Here is a 5925-nt window from a genome sequence, read left to right as displayed (position 1 = left end):
GTGAGTTGTGCAGAGGTTTCTGGTCATTGTCCTTTCTTATACCAAAACAAATAGGTTTCAGGCTGTCATTTCATGATCACTCTGTGTTGATGTTGTCCTGAAAAAAAAGCCAAACAAAAAAACCCCCAACCAGTTCTGCTTGCTCTAATAGTACTCCTGACCCTGGCTGAAGAAAATACTCGAGTTAAACGTAACCAGGTAGTGCTAGGTTATTGCAAAATTCAAATCATGATCAGTTATGGCATCATCCTCTCACAGCCTAGTTCTTACTTCTTTGCTAGGAAAGAATAATACATTTTGCTTTTTTTTAAAACTCCTAATTTGTTTATTAGTATTGAATTAATTGCAAATTAATTAAAGTTGCTGTTGAAATAAAACAAATAGTACTGGCAAGAAAAGCTATCAGCATTGCAAGTGAATTTTATCAGTCCAGCACAAACGGATTCTACATGCTTCATGGTAATTATTCTAGATTTATGGTCCAGTTCTCTTTAAAACTGCTTGGCAGTTTCTTAACAATAGATTATAGTACATTTAGGAGTCAACATATGTTGCCATAATTTCAAATGTAACTAGAAGTACATTTTTTTCTTTAATTGCAAATTATTATTTATCTTACTCGCCTGAATTAGGCTCTTGCACTATAAAAGATTGTCCTCCTTTCCTGTTTGAAGAGCTTTCTCCAACATCCTCAGCATTTCCCTCACTGTCGGTGTCCTTCTCTCTGGAATTTCTTCTCAAAATGCCACCTTTTATTCAACTTCTGAATTTAGCTGCTTATGTTAAGACACATCTACTCTGCTGACAGGCCTCTAAACCTGAACTGGCAGCCAAGCCAGATGCCCCCAAATTTGTTTCTGAGGTGCCTCCCCCAAAATGAAGAGTCTTACTGCACAGACTTACTGCACCTTACAAGCTGAAGTGCAATAGCGTGGAAATATGGCTGTATGGTTCCTGGACCAAACATGGCAGGGTCGAATGGAGCCACGTTTTTCCCTGTTGATTTATGAAGCTGTGTCTCCACTAGCTCAAGGAGTTGTGCTTTGTTTTGCAGAGCGAATATGCAGACTAGCTGTTGTGGGGTTTATCTGTCTCAGATGTATACTGTTCACAGGCAGTTTCTGCCTGATAGTGTTTTGCTGTTCTCTCAGCCTTTAGTTGTGACAACGCTTGGGAGGGCGTGCGGCAGCTGACGTAAAAGTGTTTGGTGGTACTTTCATCTCAGCAGGACCTGGAAAGAGCTGCAGAAGCTTTGAGCTTCGCTCCTGCTCCTTCCTGTTGGGACAATCCCAGCTGTCAGCTTGGGTAACAGGTAATTTTGAAGTTCAAATGGAGAACTTCCATCTCCCAAAATCCCTTTCAGGGACTCCTATCGAAGTACTCTGGGCTCTCATTTCAAATAAATGATAGATGGTTTAAGTTAATTTTTTCTTTTTTTAATGCCAAACAAAATTTTAGCACTTGTCCCAGAGAAAAAGCCTGCAATTCCAGCCCCGTGCAGGCAGGAACAGTGCTTTTCTTCCTTGTAAAGTGCTGTGGGATTTATTAACATGGTGAGACAATTGGATATGATTCCCAGGGCTCCAGACGGCACCTGCCAGATGGGAGCTCACATTCTTATGTCTGAAGATGCTGGTGTTGATGGCATGGTGTCTGAGAACGCAATAACCTTTTGTGACGGATTTTCTTACTAGATAATGGTTTTAGTAAGTGGTCAAGTACTCCCATTCATTGCAGTGTCTGCAAAATTATTTTAATCTGGTGAAAAGGTCACCCTTCTGGATGTGGTATTGGATGACAGGGTTTGGTTTCTTTCCTTGGTTGAACGTACAAATCCCTCTGATATGCTAGACCAGCATCATTGGTTTCTATGTCTGATTCCTCCAAAAATGGGAAGTGCACTGCTCTGCACAGAGTTCCCATTTGAAATCTGTGTGTATTTTTGCTTCAAAATCTTTATCAAAAACACTGGGCCTTGTTGCTTGACTTTTTATAAGCAGGGTCAACAGTCAGGAAGTTCTGTCTTTATGAAGAAAAGGCAGTTAAAGAAACTTAGAATCATAGAATCATTTAGATTGGAAAAGACCCTTAAGATTATCGAGTCCAACCGTTAACCTAACACTGCCAAGTTCACCATTAAACCATGTCCCGAAGTGCCGCATCTACACGTCTTTTAAATACTTCCAGGATTGGTGACTCAACCACTTCCCTGGGCAGCCTGTTCCAATGCTTGACAACCCTTTTGGTGAAGAAATTTTTCCTAATGTCCAATCTAAACCTCCCCTGGTGCAACTTGAGGCTGTTTCCTCTTGTTCTATCACTTGTTACCTGGGAGAAGAGACCGACACCCACCTCACTACAACCTCCTTTCAGGTAGCTGTAGAGAGCGATGAGGTCTCCCCAAGCCTCCTTTTCTCCAGGCTAAACAACACCAGTTCCTTCAGCCAATTCTCATAAGACTTGCTCTCTAGACCCTTCACCAGCTTCGTTGCTCTTCTCTGGGCATGCTCCAGCACCTCAACGTCCTTCTTGTAGTGAGGGGCCCAAAACTGAACACAGTATTTGAGGTGCGGCCTCACCAGTGCCGAGTACAGGGGCACAATCACTTCCCTACTCCTGCTGGCCACACTATTGCTGATACAAGACAGGACACTATTGGCCTTCGTGGCCGCCTGGGCACACTGCCGGCTCATGTTCAGCTGGCTGTCAACCAGCACCCCCAGGTCCTTTTCCGACAGGCAGCTTTCCAGCCATTCTTCCCCAAGTCTGTAGCGCTGCATGAGGTTGTTGTGGCCGAAGTGCAGGACCCGGCACTTGGCCTTGTTGAACCTCATAAAGTTGGCCTCAGCTCGTCGATCCGGCCTGTCCAGATCCCTCTGCAGAGCCTTCCTACCCTCAAGCAGATCAACACTCCTGCCCAACTTAGTGATGTCTGCAAATTTACTGAGGGTGCACTCAATCCCCTTGTCCAGACCATTGATAAAGATATTAAACAGAACTGGCCCCAACACTGAGCCCTGGGGAACACCGCTTGTGACCGGCCGCCAACTGGATTTAACTCCATTCACCACAACTCTTTGGGCCTGGCCATCCAGCCAGTTTTTTACCCAGTGAAGTGTACACCTATCCAAGCCATGAGCAGCCAGTTTCTCCAGCAGAATGCTGTGGGAAGCAATGTCAAAGGCTTTACTAAAGTCCAGGTAAACAACATTCACAGCCTTTCCCTCATCCACTAAGCGGGTCACCTTGTCACAGAAGGAGATCAGGTTAGTCAAACAGGACCTGCCTTTCATAAACCCATACTGACTGGGCCTGATCACCTGGTTGTCCTGTACGTGCCATGTGATGGCACTCAAGATGATCTGCTCCATAACCTTCCCCGGCACCGAGATCAGACTGACAGGCCTGTAGTTCCCCGGATCCTCCTTCTGGCCCTTCTTGTAGATGGGTATCACATTTGCTAACCTCCAGTCAACTGGGACCTCCCCGGTTAGCCAGGACTGCTGATAAATGATTGAAAGTGACTTGGTGAGCACTTCCTCAGTACCCTTGGGTGGATCCCATATGGCCCCATAGGTTTGTGTGTGTCTAAGTGGTGTAACAGGTCACTAACCATTTCCCCTTGGATTATGGAGGCTTCATTCTGCTCCCTGTCCCTGTCTTCCAGCTCAGCAGGCTGGTACCCTGAGAACAATTGGTCTTCCTATTAAAGACTGAGGCAAAGAAGGCATTAAGCGCCTCAGCCTTTTCCTCAGCCTTTGTCACTATGTTTCCCCCCCCATCCAATAAAGGATGGAGATTCTCCTTAGCCCTCCTTTTGTTGTTAATGTATTTATAGAAACGTTTTTTATTGTCTTTTACTGCAGTAGCGAAATTAAGTTCTAGTTGGGCTTTGGCCCTTCTAATTTTCTCCCTGCATAACCTCACGACATCCTTGTAGTCCTCCTGAGTTGCCTGCCCCTTCTTCCAAAGGCCATAAACTCTCTTTTTTTTCCTGAGCTCCAGCCAAAGCTCTCTGTTCAACCAGGCCGGTCTTCTTCCCTGCTGGCTTGTCTTTCAGCACATAGGGACAGCCTGCTCCTAGGCCTTGAAGATTTCCTTCTTGAGGAATGTCCAGCCTTCCTGGACTCCTTTGCCCTTCAGGACTGCCTCCCAAGGAACTCTGACAACCAGTCTCCTAAACAGGCCAAAATCTGCCCTTTGGAAGTCCAAGGTAGCAGTTCTGCTGACCTCCTCCTTACTTCTTTGAGAATCAAAAACTCTTCTCATTTCACAATCACTGTGCCCAAGATGGCCTCCAATGGTCACATCACCCACAAGTCCTTCTCTGTTCACAAACAACAGGTCCAGTGGGGCCCCTTCCCTAGTTGGCTCACTCACCAATTTGTCTAAGATACAAATGTGTTGATACTGCTTGATTTTATCCAAGGAATTTTTACAAAATAATCCTAAAGATAGTTCTAATCTTAAGATAGGATGTGGAGACTTTATGCAACGTAGTATCACAAGATTGTAAGTGGAGCACCATTGCCCACCCAGAGCAAAGATGAATTATGTCTCTTTGGATGGAAGATGAGCAAATCTCCACCTTGTTCCCAACTTGAAGGTATTTTAAATTCCAGAACTGAGAATACTTGTTTGCACAGCTAAAGGCACATGTCTGCTCTGGGAAATCATAATGAAAAGAAGATGGTGGTAATTTTTTTTTTTTGCTTCTCAATCGTTTCTAGATTAAATGCTTTCAATCAGAAATGGTCTCTTTCAGCTGATGTCTCTGCTGTGTCCTGTGGCACTGATCTGTTGCCTTCTCTTTTTCCATCATCTTCTTCATTAGGCTGAAGGTTTTTCTTGGGCCTGAGATCAAAGACTCAATCGGTTTAACTTGTTAGAGCTCTCTATTTGTACGAGTTTTTACAGACTGAAAGACAACCTTGGTTATGCTTCACATTATTTTTATTTTTATTTTGAGTATCAGCTAACCTGCTCCTAATGAAGCAGAACTGTAAGTTTCATTCATGCTTAATAAAAGATGTATTCCTTTTTTGTTTTCTGCTGTGGTTTGATATTTTGTGATGATGTATACAGAGGCAGCTGTTCACAGACACGACGTATATGGAAGCAAATTGATGCTCTGCATGAACATTTTTCATACTGGAACACTGCTTTTCAGGCTTAACTTCTGAAATTGTTTCTCACAGTATTTCTACCTGAAGGGTGAAGAACAAGGAGGAGAAGTCTCACAGGAGCACACTTCTGCAAGTCACAGCTCAGCTTTTCACACTCAGCAGGTTTAAAACAAGAGTTTATACTTTCTACGTGTTCACTCAAGCTGAACCTTCAGACGTTCCAAGGCTCACTTTCCTTGGTTTCATCCCTTTTAGATGCTTCACAGGACACATTCTCTTATAGGGGAATTAGTTTCTCTCTGATCAGTATTGGGTTTAGCCACTGTATGCAGAATTCCTCCAAGCAGGAAGGTCTAATAAGGAGCATCATGAGAGATTGGTCATAATATATTTAAATGCTGACAAGCTTGTGATTTTCCTTCAATGCCATGATACTTCAGAGTTTATATGCTTAAAGTTTATGTTTTAGTTCTTGCTGTAGAGTTTTTTGGCAGAAGAATATAGGCAGAGGAAATATTTGTATCCCAACTTCTCACCAGCTTGACAGGTAAAACCAGTGAATTACAACAATCACAAAGGGGATGATTGGTGGTGATTTAATGCATTATCTTAATATATTAGTGCATGGCATCAATGTAACACAGAAGTTGGCAGGCATGGTAAGAAGAGAGGTGGTTTGCATGGTCAGGAAAACAGATGATACCTGATAACCTCTCTGAAATGTAGCCTGTGCTGCAGAAACCTCTGCAAGTCCCTGCTTTTGATATTTGTGGTGTGAATCCGTGGGTAACTATGACAG

Source organism: Aptenodytes patagonicus, chromosome 2 (assembly GCF_965638725.1).
Source record: "Aptenodytes patagonicus chromosome 2, bAptPat1.pri.cur, whole genome shotgun sequence".
Taxonomy (NCBI): domain Eukaryota; kingdom Metazoa; phylum Chordata; class Aves; order Sphenisciformes; family Spheniscidae; genus Aptenodytes; species Aptenodytes patagonicus.
The sequence above is the reverse complement of the archived record's forward strand: the minus strand, read 5'-3'. Positions refer to the sequence as shown.